Raw genomic sequence first — 19422 nt, 5'->3', positions numbered from 1 at the left:
GTTTTCTGTAGGCTTTTCACATAGGGCTTTTATTATGCTGAGGTGATTTCCTTATATTCCTGGTTTGTTGAGTATCATGAAAGGGTGTTCAATTTTGTCAAATTCTTTTTCCGTATAAATTGAGATGATAATGTGCTTTTTTCCCTCATATGTTGAACTATCTTTGCATTCTAGAAATAAATCTTACCAGGTAATGGTGTATAATACTTTTAATATAATGTTTAATTTGGTTTGATGGTATTTTCTGGAAGATTTTTCCATCAATATTCATAAGGGATGTTGGTCTGTAGTTTTCTTTTGTCTTCTTGTTTTTGTGTGGTTTTGGTATCGGGCTAATCCTGACCTTATAAAATGAGCTTATTAAGTGTTTTCTCCTTCTAATTTTTTTGGAAGAATTTGAGGAAGACTGGTACTAATTTTTCTTTAAGTGTGTGGTAAAATTTCCCAGTGAAGTCATCTGGTCCTGGGCCTTTCTTTGTTGGGAAGTTCTTTTTATCAATTTAGTTTACTTACAGTAATTGGTTGGTTCAGATTTTTTTTTTTTCTTTGTAATTCAGTCTTGGTAGATTGTGCATTACTAATTTGTTGGTGTATAATTGCTCATAGTAGTCTCCTACAATCCTTTTTATTTCAGAGGCACGAGTCGTAATGTCTCCTTTTTTGTTTCTTGTTTTAGTTTTTTGAGTATTCTCTTTTTCCCTAGTTTATCTAGCTAAGGGTTTGCCAATTTTGTTTTCCTTTTTAAAAAACCAACTCTTAGTTTCATTGACTTTTTCTATTGTTTCTCTATTCTCTGTTTCATTTATTTCTTCTCTGACCTTTACTATTTCCTTCCTTCTGCAAAGTTTGGGATTTTTTTCTTCTTTTTCTAGTTTCTTGAGGTATAAAGTTAGGTTGTCGATTTGAAATCTTTCTCCTTTTTAAAAAGTGTTCATTGCTATAAACCCAAATCTTACTACTGCTTTTTCTTTATCCCATAAGTTTTGATATGTTCTGTTTTTGTTTTCATTTGTTTCAAGATATTCTCTAATTTCCCTTGTGATTTCTTCTTTGATTCATTCATCATTTAAAAGCGTGTTTAAATTTCACATATTTGTGAATATTCTAGATTTCTTTCTGCTATGTTTCATTCAATTACACTTGGAAAAAATACTTGATATGATTTCATTTTTCTTAAGTTTGTTAAGACTTGTTTTGTGCCCTAACATATGGTCTTTTCTGGAAAAGTTTCATATATGCTTGAGAAGAATGTATTCTGCTGTTGTTAGTTGTAATGTTTGGTGTCTGTTGGCCTATAGTGTTACTCGAGTCCTCTGTGTCCTTACTGATCTTCTGTTTGGGTATTTCATTCTCTATTGAAAGGGGCATTCAAGTCTCCTGCTATGATTGTGTTGCTGTCTATTTCATCCTTCAACTCTGTCAATGTTTGCTTCATATATTTGGGAACTCTAATGTTAGGTGCATGTATATTTATACTTGCTATACCTTCCTGGTAAATTGACACTTTTATCATTATATAATATCCTCCTTTCTCTCTTTTTACAATTTTTGACTTAAAGAATTTATTTTGTTTAATATAAGTATGACCACTTCTACTCTGTTTTGGTTAATATTTTCACAGAATAACTTTTTCTATCCTTTCAATTTCTGTCTATATGTGACCTCAGATCCAAATTGAATCTCTTATAGACAGTGTTTCGATAGACCTTGTTTTTTTAATCCATTAACCAATCTATACTAGGGTACTTCAAAAAGTTCATGGAAAAACTCATACTGTCTTTTAATTCTATTTTCCCACAAATTTCTTGAAGTACCTTTGTCTTGTCTTTTCACAGAGGAGTTTCTTATATTTACATTTAAAGTAATTACTGATGGGGAAGAATTTACTATTGCCATTTTGTTAATTTATTCTTTATGTATTGAAGCTATATGTATTGTAGCTATTTTGGCCCTCTTTTTCTTTTTTTGCTATCTTTTGTTATGGTTTGTTGATTTTTTGATGCTTTGATTAGTTTTTTTCTTTTACCTTTCTGTAGGTATTTTCTTTTTGATTACCATGGGAATTATGTAACACATCTTAAACATATAAAATCTGTTTTAAACTGATAGCAAGTTAATTTCAACTACATACAAAACTCTCATTACATATCAGCTACCCATCCACTTTATTATTTATATCTCATGAATTACAATTTTTTACTGTGTATTCATTAAAATAGATGTATAGCTGTTTTTTAAGGTTTTGTCTTTTGAATACTATACCAGAATGAAAGACGATTTATGCATCACCATTACAAAACTATAGGATCTATATTTGTCTATATTATACTTTTATAGAAAGCTTTATATTTTCATATGTTTTTATGTTGCTATCAAGCATTCTTTCATTTCAACTTGAAAAAATCTCTTTAGCATTTTTTGTAGAGCAGGTCCAGTGGTAATGAACTTTTTCAGCTTTTGTCTACCTGAAAGTCTTAATTTCTCTACCAGCTTTGAAGGATTGTTTTCCCTGATATAGTATTCTTGATTGGTAGGATTATGTTTCTTTCAGCATTTTAAATATATCATTCCACTCTTTCCTGGACTGTAAATTTCCTTCTGAGAAATCCACTGATAATCTTATGAAAGCTCCCTAGAATGTGATGGGCTGCTTTACAGTGCTTTCAAGATTCTCTCTTTGTCTGTAAAATTTTACATTTTGATTATACTGTGTCTCAGTACATGCTTCTTTGGGCTTTACTAGTTTGAATTCACTGAGCTTCTTGAATTTATATGTTCATTTCCTTACTAAAATTTGGGAATTATTTCTTCTGAGAGGTTCTCTGTCTCTTTATCTCTTACTTCTTCTGAAATTCCCTTAGTGTTTAATTGTCTGCTTAGTGTTGTCCCACAAGTCCCTTAGGCTCTCTTCACTTTTCTTCATTCTTTTTTCTACTTACCCCTCTGCCTTAATTATTTCAAATGATTTGTCTTCAAGTTTATTAATTCTCTCTCTGCTTGATAAAGTCTGCTGTTGAATCCCTCTAGGAAATTTTTTAACTAAGTCATTGTATTCTTCAGCTCCAGCATTTCTGTTTTATTCTATTTTTGTAGTTTCTGTCTCTTTGTTGATATTCTCATTTTGTTCGTGCATGATTTTTCTGATTTCATTTCATTGTCTGTGTTCTCTTTTAGCTTGCTGAACATCTTTATGACAGCTACTTTAAATTCTTTTTAGGCAGCTCCTAGATCTGCAATTTTGGGGCTTAGTATCTGAAGTTTTATTTTCTGTCTGTCTTTCATTTTGTATGCATTGTGATTGTCTGTAAAAATTTGGGCATTTGAAAAAAGAATCACCTCTCTGTCTTTCCTATCTTTGTACAGGGGAAGACCTTCACCAATCAGCTTAGCTAGAGATTCTAGGGTCCTCTTAAACTTTTTCTGAGAATATATATTCTATGGCCTGAGCATGCAATTTCACAGCTAAAATGTTTTGCCCCTATATCTTTTTCAGGAGTTTGAAATCTCTTGTTCCTCCTATCGTCTTTCTGCAGTAATGTTGTCTGTCTAGTGCTACAACAGGTTATTACACTGGACTTTGTTCTTAGCTTCCCCAGGCATCTAAACTATGCTGGCTCCCATCAGTCCTCTGAGTCAGGCAAGACAGAAACTAGTCCTTCATTAGTCCCCAGAGAAGCATATATGCTGGGTGCACATTCCACTCTTCTCTTTCCTTTCCGAAGTAGAGCCATGAGTTGGAAGTTTTCTCACAATCGTGTTGTGCTCTACTTGCTAGGGGCAGGGGCTATACTGGGTGAATTCAATTAATTTCTTATCTATTCTAATGCAGTTTTCTTGGCTTTGCACTTGCCTAGAGTGTGGCAATGTCTTAATTGGTTTTTTGATTGATCACAAAGGCAATTTTATTCACATATTTTTGGTAAGTTGGTATCTCCATGGAGGAAAGAGGGCTGAGGCTTCTATTCTGCTGTCTCAGTGACATCACTCACCTGAATTTTGTGGAGTTTTAATCTGCCATATTCTAACCTCTCTCTACTCAGTATCATGGTAGTCTTGAAAACCAAAAACCTTGCAATCACTATTGTCATGAAAACCAGCAGCTTAACAACCATAAGACAGAGAAGAATGTGTTTGAAACTCCCAAAATCCTTATCCCCAGATAATTTTTATTATTTGACATGTCTGGAAGTTCCCTGGAAACCACACTTGTAGGACTTTTTATGTGAATTGCCTCAGGGCTTATTCAGAGCAAACAGTAATTCCTCTCTGGCATTTGTCAAAAATGTGTGCATGTTTAGGAAAGACAGAAAATTTTCTATTCTCTTCCCTCTGGTTGACATTGAGGCTCTATGCAATTAGGAAGTTAAGCCTAAGACAGAGTTAGAAACTACCTGCTGAAACATTGCTGGGAGACTTATTTCTTCAAGGCATTTAAAAATATCTCTTTCCAGTCATTAGCTGACCATTAAGCTACCATAGAGACTTCAGTGGATGTACATAATCAAAATTATAGACTTTAAAGAATTCACTTGGGAATGTTATTTATCAAGCAAACATCAGCAACAGTATCAACAGCAACAAGAATAATAGCAACAACAAACAGCATTATCAAAACACCCTGGGGGAATTGATCTGATTTCCAGACCTGTCACATTATTGTTATGTACAACATCCAGTTTTCAACAAAAAAGTCTGATATATTCAAAAACCCAGAAAAGTGTGGTCCATAAACAGAAAAAAAAGCAGCCAATGGAAAATGCCCCTACGGAAGCCTAGACATTGCATTTACTAGAAAAATGACTTATATTAACCATTATAAATATGTTCAAAGAATTAAAGGAAATGGCTAAATAACTAAAGAAAAGTATGGAAATAACATCTTACCAAATAGAGAATATTATTAAAGTAGTAAAAATTATTAAAGACAAAGATGGAAATTCTGCAGTTGAAAAGTAGTACAATAACAGAAAGAAAAAAAGAAAAAAACACTGGAGGGGTTCAACAGTGATTTGAACTGCAAAACTTCCAAAATATGATTAAAAACAGTAGTCTACACATTTAAGAAGTTCAACAAACTCTAAATAGAATAAACTCAAAGAACTCTACACTGACACACATTATAATCAAAACGTCAAAAGACAAAGACAGAGAATCTTGAAAGCAGCTTGACTTATCATGTACAAGGGATCCTTAGTAAGATGACAGCCAATTTCTAATGAGAAACTCTGAAGGCCAGAAGGAGAAGAAATGAAGTACTGATATACTATAACCATACGACAAGGATAAACCTTGAAAGCATTATGCTAAGTGGAATAAGCCAGGCACAAAAATCTGCATATTGTATGATTCCATTGACATAAAATGTCCAGAATAATAAAAATAAAAATAATAGATTAATGGTTCTAGTGGGGTTGGGAGGAGAGGGAATGAGGAGTAATCCTGGTAAGTATGGGTACTCTTTTTGCAGTGATAAAATAATCTAAAATTAGATAGGAGTGATAGTTGCACTACTCTGTGAATATACTAAAAATGCTTAATTTTACACACTAAAGGTGTGAATTTTATGGTATGTAAATTATATCTCAATAAAGCTGTTAAAAATGTTTTACATGAGACTGAGAGCTCCATTGTCTGATGAAACAAGCAAATGATTCTTGTGACTCAGTTAATGTTTATTTTCTATTAGGGAAATGATTATCATTATAAAGATAATAATTTCAGTAGCATACTTACATAAGTTATTCAAATTGTTCCCCTTTTTTGCCCCCAGATGTTTCACCTGATGGCTGTTATTGCATAAATGAGATTTGCATAAATTACACAATGTAAACCCATTCAACCACATGTGGAACAAGGATTGTCAAGGGTAGAAATGAAGGCTCAGGCTTATCTTGGTGCATCACAGGACTGATGTAGCTACACCTGTTCTATGATATCTGTTTCTCACATACCCGTTTCTCAACAGGCATTCTGAAAGAGTTGCGAGATCTAATTCTATGAGTCAGGCCGAATATGGAGAACCAGGCCAAGTTAATGTTGTCTAGAGAAAGTATCTTAAATTCTCTTTCCTTTTCCTGGCATATTTGTATGATTCCTATCTTGGGAGTATAAAACTACATGTGGCGATTTTTAACAACTTTTATGGTACTGAGAGGAAAAAAGGTCTTGGCAAGAAATCTGCAATAATGAAGATGGACCCTGAGAGAAGCTGGTGGGATTCAGAGAAGAGAAAGGAAGTCAAAAGCTGAAGGGAGGTCTCCTTGCCATAGAACTAGAAATGGACCACACACTTCTCTGGCTTTTTGCTTTGATGATGCTCTATTTCCTAAGCACTGTCAGCATGTACTTCAGCAGCATGAAAATGCCAACTTTATTTGAAAGTTAGTTTGGGCACTATTTTCATATTGTGGTTTGTAACAAGGTTTTTTTTTTATTTTAATTTTTTCTTAAGCATTTCTGAGCCTACTGTTCAGTTAATTAGTTGAATTCACAGTAAAGTTTTTTCTAGATTTTTTGTTATTGATTCATTTGTTTTCAGATATTACTATTGATATATCATTTTGCATTGATAGTTTGATACAGATCATATATAAATAAATAATATGAATATATAAATAATATATAATAATAACTAAATAATATATAATTATAATATAAATAAATAAACTATATCTGTAAATTATAGATATATACACAAACACACAAATATGTGTGGATATGTATATTCAGTAGATGATTATCAATTTTAAAAGTATTATTGTGCCCAGTGGGATAATAGGATAATTAGTGTTTTCTGATATGGAAATGAGCTGAAGACACAGTGACAGTGTCTTCTGAAACATAACATTGACATTCACATGCGGAGGGCTGAGTTGAATCCAGTTACTGTGGAGGTTGCATGTACTGATTCACCACCTATTAAATTTCCGCCTTTTCCATTAGTTTTCCCATGAGATTCTTAGCAACTCTTTCCAGGGAGCCAATGTAAGGCACTAGAATCTGGGAGGATAATTACAGACAGAGATGAAAGAGGTTTAGCCCTAACTTCCACTTTCAGAGTTACTAATACTGGGATCCTGAAGGTCTTGAAGCCTGACATCAACAGGCCTATAGTAGTAGCAGGAGGGGAAGCAGCCAGAACAGAGGCATCCGTGAATGAGCGTTGTTCGAGAGGATGGACTAAAACTAAATCAGAGATGATCCTGGGCGAGGTCAGGCTTCCATGAGATGATAAAGTTCAGGATAGAAGCCTGAATCAACTAACAGACATCCGGAGTGAGCCCTGTGTGATGCTGGTTGACAATAGGACTTGGGTGGAGAAATTGAGGTGAAGACGTGAAGTGTAATCAGAAGTTAACTTTGGTTAAGGCTAGATTGGAATCTAGGAGAGGGTGTTCTAGGTCTGAAAAACCTGGAAGCAGATGCTAAGAAGGCAGATAGAGCCATAAAGTGGCTCTGTAAACTGAGATCTATCCCTGCTTTCCTGGGGGTCTTGGAGAACTCTGAGATTGCCTGTGAGAATTGGGGCTGTTATCACCATCATCATCACCATCATCATTGTCACTGTCATCCTCATCATAACCTCCACCATTTATTGATATCTTATTTCTGTTCCAGAAGCTAAGAACGTATGTAAATTGTTTAATTCAATCCTTTTAACTACCCTATAGTTTAAATTTTATTATCTCATTTTCATATTTAAAAAACAAACAAAAACCACTGACACTCAGAGAAGTGAGATTACTTGTTCAAAGGCATGCAGGTAGTAAATAATGAAGTCAACACTCGAGCCTGACTCTACTGCCTGTGTTCCTACTAATGAGAAACCCACCTCAACAGCATCTCTTCCCTGTTAGTATCTGAGAGGATAAAATGCAGCAGGAGCTGCATGAAGCCGAGGAGAAGCTTACCTTACCTCTTGTCTCAGGTAGCCGTGGTTGTGGTTTACAGATGAGGAGGTAGGAGCATGTGGGGAAAGGATCAATACATTATAGAGAAAGGACAAGTGGAGCTTGCCCTGCTTATTAGATATTATACCCAACCCAAGACGCTGTCTACACACCTGTATCCTGATTCTGCATGTGTGGGGAGGGGGACGCATAGCCTGTGTCACATACATCTTCGTCGCATAGGCTCGGAAGCAGTCGGCAATGAAAGGGTTCTCACAGATTCCCCAGACCAACTCTTAACTCTATTCGACAACCTCCAAACTCAAGTCCATGCTGAACAGAAACTGCCTCTGCCAAGTCTTCGCCAACTCCAAGGCCCCCAGGCAGAGCGAGTTTCTCCTCTTTGCTGCTCCACAACATGTTTCCTATGGCTGTGAGAGCACTCGTTATATTTTGTTATCCATTATTGTTCGCAGCACTATCTTCTTCCCCATCGTTATTGAGATTGCAAGCTATTTAGGGCAGAAATACTGTCCTAATCCTTTTAGCTCAATTCCTATTATATAAAACAGAGGGAAGTGCAGTTACCAAAATGTATTGAATTGAATTTTGTGTAAGACTAATCTAAGTGCCAAGATGTTAAGCAATTTGCCCAAGTCATGTGCAGATTCATAGCAAGGACCAGGAAAGATTTATTTCACTTTTAATTTGTAATGTATTGCTATGGCCCTCATCTGGGGTTTATATTTGTCTCTGCCTTTTTGTATTAGCTGTGTGAGGGTGGGGTGGGGCTGTGGGTGTTACTTTCTAACCATGTTCCTCTGGACACATTGTTATCATTCAGGTTATTGCCCAGTATTGACTTTTTGCTGTCTTGGCACCTACAGGACAACGATGGACTTTTAAAAATTCACTTAGCACAGCACCGAGCACAGGGCTCCTTTATTGCTTTTTGTCTTTGATGAAGAGATGGGAACCCTAATTCAGGAAGAGCTAAATTGATCTCTATACAATCTTATGGGGAGTAGTGACAAAATTGGAAGTAGAATCTAGGATTTTTTGAGCTTTAACAGCATTAAACCATCCCTGAATAGTCTCAAAAAGAGCTTAGAACAAATACGTTGTGAATATACATGCTTTAAAAAGCAATGTCCACAGACAAGCTAAAAAGATCATATGTGTGCATATGCAATTGTACAAATGCTTTTACAAGTCTGGAAAAAGGTGTAGAGATCACTCTATATTGGCTCCTTGAAGTGTGTGGTATTGAAGAGTGGTGGTATTGGAAGAGATTTCAGTTGAAGATATTGACTTTTTAGATTCATATTTGTGTGTTTTCACACAAAAGTTAGTAACAAATGTAAAAGTATTCTAATTGAATTTGACATTTGAACATGTTATTTTCACTCAGGCCCATCTATTCAGCTCCTTTATTATGAGGAACAGAGACAATTCAGACTAGGCACAAGTAAAGGAGCCTTGTTGAAAGCATTGATAATGGAGCCATATCTTTATGAAGACCCAGGGACAGGAGCAGGAGTACAGACAGCCTGGCTTCATAGGAACTTAAACCTGCCTGAGGGTGAGATCTGGATTCAAGAACACTTTTGAGATTTCAGAAAAACCATGTGAGACATTCACAGCCACACTCCCTGTGTAGTGCCTTCTATTTTTGTCCCACTTCCAAGTGACAAATTCTTCTCAGTTTCTCAGTTAAACTTCCTGAGAGGGAGAGAGAATTGGATTGGCCCACATAATACCTTCTGGTAGGGGTGGGTGAGGGTCACACCTTCTAAAACATTATTTTCCTTTCTAGCTAGCATGGGCTACAAAGCTGGCTTCTTTCAGGTATTCACCTTCTTGTACAACCTGTTGGCTGGGAAATGAATGCGTGTGTCATAAATCATGTGGGTGTGGGAAGAGAGAGGAAGACTGACTAGCTCTTGCTTTTGGTAAACCCATTCAGTGTTTATTTTACCTGTTTTAGCCTCTGCAAATGGGACTATTTTTATACATGTGCCTCACTTGCATTTCTGTGTCCAGTTATTTCTTGGCTGTAGCACTCTTTGCTTAACTCTCATTACATTCTGTTGAGGTTGCCTCTATATAAGTGTGTCACTATCATTAGACTGCAACTCTGAGGAACAGGATTGTGATTGCTAATGTGGTACCCCAGGCATCTAGTATCGAGCCCAGCTCATAGGAGATCCTCAGCAAATATTTGTTGAATGAATGGATGGACTGTAAGATAATGGGGGTATTGTTTGAATTTGTTAAAACACAGCATTGTTCAATTTCCAGAAGACTGAGTTCTTTCTTCTGTTACTCTGTAACTGATACTTGTCCTTTGTTAGTGATTTTGCAAAGCCAAGCCTATCAGGTCTTCAGGGTGTTGACCTGATTCTGAGTATCTTGAAAAATGGTTATAGAAAGATGGCAGTGGCTAGCAAGGCAGGGCTGGGCAAGCCCGAGTGAGGTGGGAGGCTGGATAACTTGTTGGGGTTGGTTGTGTAACACGAAAGGCAACCCACCCATTTGGAAATGTAATGCAAAAAGGAGGCTATGCAGATTATATCTGTTTCTATCTCTGATCTAGAAAACTCAGAAACAGCTGTCAAACCCTATTTGGGACACATTCACATCCTGCCTGTGATATGAATCTTAAGGGGGTGATACCCACACAATCATGGCATTGTTCCAAGCTGCACAATAAGCTTGCCGTAGCCTTGGGCTCTCATGCATGTTCTGACGGCTACGTAGAGACTTTGGAGCTGTCTGAGAGGCCATGTTCTCTCTACGTAGTTTTCAGGATACTTCTAAATGTCACCTGTTAAAGTTCAGTCTTTTCCCACAGTACCTCGCCTGGGAAAGTGTTATTCAGGGTGTATTTGGGTGGGAGGCATGATGTTAGTGTAAAGTCACAGACTGCCTAAAGGTCAAAGCCTCTCCTTTGCCCTCAAGCCCTGGTTCTGCCTATTCTAGCCTGCTGGAAAACATGTCAATGTCATGAAAGAACACAGAGCCTACCTCTGTTTTAGACAGGGTCACATAAAGTCAGCTCACAGGATCTTAAGTCAATGACATTTCAGGGGGTATTTCAATTCTACAAATCCTTCTCAGGGGCTGTCTATTATATACAGCTTATATTATAGATGGGAGAATAAAGGGAATGGAATAGAGGTAAAAAGAGACGATTGTTCTTAAAGATTGTACACAATTACTGCCAAGTGATGTATAATGGAGACAATCATATGGATATTTTAAAAGAAAAATTCTTGACCCCTTGCCTCAGCATTCTAGACAAATAAAGCAAAAGAACTGCATTCAATACCAACTGTTATTTATCTCTCTTTAGCTCTGTGGTTAACAGCATACACTTCAGTGTCTCATAAAAACCTGGCTTTGAATTCAAACTTTAATACTTACTAGTTGTGTGGTCTTAGCTGAGTTAGTCCCTTAAGAGCCTGAGCTTCCTCACATGAAACAGAGATAATCAAATCTCCCCTCCTGGTTCTTGTAGGATTAAATACATTGAAGTAAATCACTGAGGATAGTACATAGTATGGTGATTGCTCAATAAATAATAGTTTGTAATAAAATTCCATTTGGGGAGTATTGACTTATCTAGGGCTTGCCCGCCATCTTTCTTAGTATTACCCAGGCATTTATAGTTTTTTCTTATTGATGGAAACCTTCTGAGGAACACTGAGCCAAGGCTGGCTCCCTAGCAATTACTAGACACCAGCACTGGCAAGTGACCTAGGGAAACAGCACGGACATTTCTTCTGAACTTCATTATAGATGGTGCCAGTGCCTCACTGGAAAATGTGGATTTACCCACTTTCTATGCCTCAATTTGGTTTAGATGACTTAACAGTTTCATCTGCAGATATCTCTCACTTAGAACTACATGGTATCACATGCCCTGTGTGCCACTACAAATTTCTTGACATTTGAATTTTCTTAAATTGCTGTGTTTACTGACATTGGTGTTATGATTTTACTCATTAGATTTGTGAAGTTCTGGCTACTATTTTGTAGTTTCCCAACCATGAAATGCAATCATTCAGTTTTAAGTACCAACTTGAGTCATTTCTAATCTTGATAATTATTTGGCTCCCAGTCTCTAAATTTTCTAGTATATAAGACCAAGAATGTTAGTTGTGAAATGATGTATTTTAGTAGCGACTACTTCATTTTTATGAGAATGTGTAGTGATAAAGAGTCCAAATGTTGGAGCAGACTGTTTAGGTTCCAATCCCAGAACCATCACTTATTATGTTTGTGACCCAAGACAAGTTACTTAACCCTTTTGGGCCTTAATTTCCTCATCTTCATAGAGTGCTTACATGGATTAAGTGAGTCCATAGATGTAAAGCACTAAAAGCAGTTCCTGAAACATAGGAAGTGCTAAAGACATGTGAGTTGTTGTTGTTATTATTATTATTATTATTATTATTATTATTATTATTCTGGGGAAGAGTACTAATCAAACTGCAATTACTGTCTCATTAGTAGTCAGTTCTAAGACCTCAAAGGAGATTGTCCAATGGATCCCCCTGATGGCAGTAGGACTAGAAGTTAGACTGGCATCTGCAAAGCTGAGGATAGGGGAAGAAACTTCTTAAACTCAGACCTGTGAGGTTGCTGGATACAAAGTAACATGATATGCTGAAAGTCATGGGGTGTTGGAGAAGAGCAATCACAAAAGTCACAAAAACAAATTTGGGGTATGAGACATAAAACTGATGTGGGGAAGGTGATGGGAGCTGAGGAAAGAGTCATGGACATTTCAAGAGAAGATCATAGACTGAGTGCAGGAACTAGTCTCAGGAGAATTCTTAATGTGGAAGGAATGGATTGACAACATTGAAAGGAGTAGCCATGATGATCCAACGATATTTTTACCCCATTGGTTTAGGTTTGACAGTTCCCTTAATTCACCTGGTGGAAAGCCATGACATGTTCTAATATATTTTTGAAACAGAAAACAATTTCCCTTGGCAATTCTGATGGCCCAGTAAATCAGGTTTTAAGCTGATCATGGTGTCCACAGCAGTCCAGTATTTCTTCCAACTGTAGCTTAGTAATTGTAGATATAGAGAAATTTGAATCATGCTCTTTGTCATAGTCAGTTTGGGCTTCTATAACAAAATACCATAAACTGTATAGCTCATAAATGGAAGTTTATTTCTGACAGTTCTGGAGACTGAGAAGTCCAAGATCAAGACACCACCAGATTCAATATTTGGTGAGGGCCCACTTCCTGGTTCAGAACTAGCACCTTCTTGCTGTGTTCTCACATGGTGGAAGGGAAGAACTAGCTCTCTAGGGTCTTTTATAATGACACTAATCCTAATTACAAGGGTTACACCTTCATGATCTCCCTAATATCATTGCCTTGTGTGTTAAGATTTTAACATATACAATTTTGGGGGAACAAACTGTTCAGACCATAGCACTCTTCAATAGTTGGAAAATAATAAAATAACTAATAATTCTTGAGGCAACAGATTTCAGAATTGACATAAAAATTAATCTCGTGCACATGCTACTATAATTAAGTGCATACTGTGTGCTGAGTTTTATAGTGGTTTGCATCTATTATCTCATTGATCCCTTAGATCAACCCAGTAAAAGGTAGATATTATTAGATACATTTTTTTCATATCATTGATGTGCTGTTCAGAGAGATTATATAATTTACTTCAAGATACCATTAACTTACTTAGGTTAGAAAGGATCACTCTCATGTAAGTGAGGGGCAAGAATGAAATCAGTGAGACCAATTAGAAGACTACGGCAGCAGTCTAGAGAGATGATGATGGCTTATACCAAGGTGGAAACAGCAGAGATGGTGAGACATTGTCAGATCCTGGATACATCTTGAAGGTAGAACATGCAGGAATTCCTGACTGAATGGATGTAAATAAGGAGAAAAAATAAGAAATCAAGAGTGACGCTAAGTTTGTTGGCCTGAGTAAATAGAAGGATGACATTGCCACAACTGAGATGTAAAAGGCTGAAGAGGAAACAGGTTTAGAGGGAAAGAAGAGAAATTCAGTTTGAGACTTAAGCTTGAGATGCACATTAAACATCCAAGTAGACATGTCAAGTAGGCAGTCTGAAATTCAGGGGAGAACTCTTGGATAATGAGAAAAAATTAGGACTCTTTGGTACATAGATATTTTTAAAGACACAAGACTACAAGAAAGCACCCTGGGAGTGGGTTTATGTAGAAAGGTAAAAGGAACACAGAGCCTCAGGCCACATATCTTAGAAATTGGGGAGAAGAGAACAAGCCAGAAAAGGAGAATGAAAAAGAGTGGCCAGTGAAACAGGAGAGAAAAAAGAAGATTGTGGTGGCCTGAAAGCCAAGTGCAGAAAGTGCATTAAAGTGTACTAAAATGTATAAAAGGGAGGGATCGACTGTGTCAAAATGCTGCTATAGATCAGATGAAGACTGGGAGTTGACCATTAGGCTTTACAACACAGAGTGCATCAGTGATCTTGAAGGAAATGTTTGATAGCATGGGTGTGTCTGGGAATTTTGGGGGGAACAAAGGCCAGTTTGGAGTAGATTTAAGAGAGAGAAGGAGGGGAATATTTGGAAGCACCTTGGTGGGGGCAGAGATATACTTACAGGTACATAAAATTGTATATGTCCACAGAGACTTGGAAAGGTCTACATGAGAGTGGGATTTTGATCTTGATCTTCTGACCAGTTCATTGTGACTCATCTTTCTGAGGCTTTTATGTATTAGACCTTTATATTTTTCCCTCTTCTAACCATTACCAAGGAAGTCACACTTTGTGTTTATATCACGATTCCATCCCAAATGGAGATGTTGTGATGTGAGTTGGTCATATTATAGTGGCAGGTGTGTGTTTGACTGTAAAACATGTTCTGATGGAAAGTCCACTTAAAGTTGCCTCTGATTGACTTGGGAAGTGAAAATTAGTTTTCCAGAGAATAGAGTCTAAACTGGTCATCAAAATAGAGTCGGAGGTTACTCTGTACCCTGTGAGACTAACATAAAGAGTGGGAATTAGTAGTTAGAGCACTGAATAACTAAGAGAATAAGAGCTTGTTGTCATAGTGTTGAGTCTGTTTCTGGAAGGGGATCTGAGAAAAAAAACAGGCATCCATGGCTATTGGTTATGATTGTGTTCCCAAAAATAATGAGTAAAGAGCTATATGTATATGCTAAGGAGACAGAAGACCCTGTCTAGGAAGGCAGCTGTTACTGGGTTTGAGGACTTGACTATTTCTTCATCAATGTGGTAAACGACCCTCAGACCATTGATGGGCCACTTTGCTAATTTCACTCTTTGCTTCTTAAGCTGACAACAATTTAGGGAAGTGTCACCCTGTATGTTTATAAGGTCTCCACCAGATTATAAAGCCTTTGGGACAGAGAACATGTTTTTTATTTTGATCAATTCTCAATTCACCTATCCAGGAGTTCTGAATTTATTGTGTCTTCAGTCAACATTTCTGATCAGACCTCTTGATATGTGAGGAACAGAAAGAGGTGGGGTGTGTGGGTGAAAACCTGTGGCAACCAGGCTGGTAATCTGATAACTGGGAGTGGCTGAGCAGAAATCCCCAGTTGGCTGTTGTCTTAACAGCTATCAGGGAGTGCCACAAGTGATTCTTAAGATTTTATGTTTATTTCTTTAAATTTCCTCTTGGAATCACTATTCGTCAAGTCTCTACCTGAGGAAATTCATTTCTCTCTGAGACTGAAAGAAAACCTCTGTGTCTTCTGCCCCTTATTTTGTAGTCAAGGTCATGTTTTTAACTCTTTTTTTGCTTGCTTATCATGACAAATTAGCATTTATGAGCCAACTTTGGTTCATGATATTTATTTATTCCAAAGGCTCACAGTAACTGTTATATAAGTAATACACAAATAAACTTCTAATTTTGTTTAAAAGCAGTGATTTTCTACTTAGGTTTCCAGGGTTTCATTGATTTAATCAACAAATATTGAAATATGGAAAGAAACCCACAAACCTTTAATGGTTGCCTACATTTTACGTAGTATGAAAATATCATACTTTGTGGTTTTTTTAAACCTCTTTTCTACTGATAAAGATTTAGGCTGTTTCCAATTTCTACTACCACAAACAATGCTGTAACAAATAGCATTGTAAGTGTATCTTCTTTATTTGTATGTATTGTTTATGTTTTATAGTTATTAACCCTTTGTTATATGTCTCACAAATATTTTCTTTCAGACTTCCCCCTGCCCCTTGCCTTTGCATGGTTTCTTAGGTCTTGTTGACAGCATAGACTAATCTCTGGTACAGACCACTTTATAACTATCCAAGCAGGAGCTACCACTAAAATTTTTAGAACAGCTAGGTAAATAACACACATTCAGAACAAATGATGGATCAATGCACAGCTCTATCTCTCTGTCTCAATACTAGGTGTCTTGCCTCTCATTGTTTATTGTATTAGTGGCCTAATTGAGGGTCTTCTCTCATTTGTTTAGAAGAAATTCAGGAAAAGTCCAAAGCCTATTAATCCAGAGAGAGCCTGTCTATCTCTTAGAGATGGTATGAAAAAATTTACTTATAACATAATGAGAGTTTGAAGCCTTTACAAAATAGTGTTTTTTAAAACAAAAACTGGTGTCACTGATTTAAACATTAATGTGATTATTATTTTAATTTCCTAAGATTTTTAATGTTAAATTCACCATTTCTCATGTCACTATCCTAGTGTATGCTTAATCCTTTCATTTATATCTTGTATCTCAGGTGCCAAAAGGCTGCTGGACTGAAAACCTGTTGGAGGTGGGCATTACTAAGTTACACTCTCGTCCTCCCATCATTATGCAACTGCTTCATTTCTCAATGAAGAAATACATAAACTTCAACAGGACCAAATATTTACCAAATTCTGTCAGAAGCCAATATGTGTTTCAGTAATTTGGTGTGTGCTGCTCATACAGAAAATTCCTGGGTTAGTTGAGTGATGAATTAATAAGAACAGAATCCTTGTAGGGATATTACCAAACATCCTGTCTCCCCTTTTTACTTACCCCAAAGGCTATTAAAGCCAGAAAAAGCATTTGGGTCATTTATCCTAGGAAACATGCTTCCCAGAATGAAGGCTAGCTGGAGGCTGAGAGAGGGGTCAGAAACAATAGGATGATGACTTTTCTTCCCCCGTAAGGGTGTGACCCCAAGGACTATAAGTTTGGTTCAAGGACCAAGAGAGCTTCATGTCTGTAAACCTTCTCTTAAATGGAAACATCAAGAGCATGCAAAGCCCCAAATATAAAAGGACTATGGCACAGTATCAAGCCTTACCACATTTTGAACTGTCTCACTGCCAACATGTCCCTTCTGTTAGGCCCAGTGGGGCCTTCAATGGGTGCTGCACTGATATGCCACATCTGTTTTTGCTCTTTGGCCCCATCACTTGCACAAAATTTCTGAATCTTTGCTAAATAAATCAAGGTTGCTTTATGAATGATATCTTTTTTTGAAGCCAAAACTCACCAGAAATGCTGAATGGATGCTTGAGGGAAGTTGCCTTGCTCTACCAAAGACCAATTATGAACCTGATTTTGTTAAGCCTTTGGAACACGTACTGTAGTAGTGACTTTCATCCTTAGTAAGAAAACCACAATAAGGAGCATGGCCTTCTCCTCTCCCTGCCATGGCATGTACTGGTCCACTGATACTGGTGTACTCTGAAAAGGGGGAGTCACCCAGCAAAAATGTCACTTTGCCAGCTGAGTTCAAGGCACCCATTTGGCCAGATATTGTCAGCTTTGTTCAAACCAACTTGCACAAACATGACAGGCAGCCCTATGCTGTCAGTGAATTAGCAGGTCGTTAGACCAGTGCTGAGTCTTGGAGTACTGGCAGAGCTGTGGCTTGAGTTCCCAGAGTTCGAGGTGGTGAGACTCACCATTCTGGCCAGGGTGCTTTTGGAAATATGTGTGCAGAGGCTGCATGCTTGTTCCAACAAAAACCTGGCACCATTGGCACCGTAGAGTGAATACAACCAAAAAGTGATGTGCCATCTGCTCTGTCCTGGCTGCTTTGGCCTTACCAGGGCTGGTAATGTCTAAAGGTTACTGTACTGAGGAAGTTCCTAAACTTCCTTTGGTGGTCAAAGATAAAGTCGAAGGCCACAGGAAAACTGAGCAGGCTGTTTTACTTCTTAGGAAACTTAAGGCACAGAATGATATCAAAAAGGTCTGCCTCTCAGTGAATGAGAGCTGGCAAGGGCTAAATGAGAACCATCGTTGTATCCAGTGCTAGGAGCCCTGCATTATCTGTAATGAGGATAGTGGTATCATCGAGGCCTTCAAAAACATCCCTGGAATTACTCTGTTTGATGGCTGCAAACTGAACATTTTGAAACTTGCTCTTAGTGGTCATGTGGGACATTTCTATATTTGGACTGAGCATGCTTTCCAGAAGTTAGATGAATTGTGTGGCCCTTGGTAAAAAGTTGCTTCCCCGAAGAGTAACTATAACCTTCCCACACACAAGATGATGAATACAGAACTTAGCAGAATTTTGAAAAGCCCAGAGATCCAAAGAGCCCTCTGAGCACCACACAAGAAGATTCATCGCAAGGTCCTGAAGAAGAATCCACTGAAAAATCTGAGAATCATGTTGAAACTAAACCCATATGCAAAGACCATGCACTGGAACACCATATTTTGCCAGACCAGGAGTCATAAATCCAGGAATATGGATGGAAAAGGCAGCAGCAGCACTAGAGGCCAAATCGGATGAGAAGGGAGTGGTGGGCAAGAAGCCTGTGGTGGGAAAGACTGGAAAGAAGGCTGTTGGTGTTAAGAAGCAGAAGAAGCCTTTAGGGAAAAAGGAAGCAGGTACCAAGGAACCAGCCACTGAAAAGAAGCCAGCAGAAAAGAAACCTTCCTTCCACAGAAGAAAAGAAGCTTGCTGCATAAACTCTTAAGTTTATTTCATAAAACTCAAATGATTTTGGACAGTTTATTTTGAATAAAGACCTGATCAAAGAGGTAGTAAGAAAAATACATATATAAGTATAAAACTTGGTGTGCCAGTAACGGCTTTTAGACTAAATTTTCCAGCCCACCTTGCAGGGAAGGCATAGCCATACGACTAAGTCTGATCTTTCAGATGAAAAATAAATTTACTGGATGAGTTTTCCAGGAAGTTCACTTAAAAGGGGGCAGAAAACAAGGGCAAGCTTTTGCACACATACCCTCTGCTATTCATTCTTTTGGCCTGGTATGCGGATGTGAGGAACAGAGCCCCAGCGACTATCCTACACTGTCAGTGAAATTGGAAGGCATGTACCAAGAATGGTTGGACAGAACAGTAGAGGCCTGTGTCTTTGAGGACCACAGAGCTGTTAATCAGCCTTGAACGGCCTTGCTTCAGAATTCCTTTATGTGAGGGAGAATAAACTAATACCTCATGCAAGCTACTTTTAGGTTTTCTTTTATATGAAACTTTCTTGTTTATTTATTGCAAAGCAGAAAAAGTAGCCGAAAGATAAAAATGT

General features: G+C 37.5%; 1 pseudogene; it reads left to right on the top strand.

Annotated features, from left to right (window-relative positions):
- Window positions 1-17553: 17553 nt before the first annotated feature.
- Window positions 17554-18849, top strand: LOC103592758 (annotated as a pseudogene).
- The last annotated feature ends 573 nt before the right edge of the window (window positions 18850-19422 follow it).

Source organism: Galeopterus variegatus, unplaced genomic scaffold, assembly GCF_000696425.1.
Source record: "Galeopterus variegatus unplaced genomic scaffold, G_variegatus-3.0.2 Scaffold5, whole genome shotgun sequence".
Classification (NCBI taxonomy): Eukaryota; Metazoa; Chordata; class Mammalia; order Dermoptera; family Cynocephalidae; genus Galeopterus; species Galeopterus variegatus.
The sequence above is the reverse complement of the archived record's forward strand: the minus strand, read 5'-3'. Positions and strand labels throughout refer to the sequence as shown.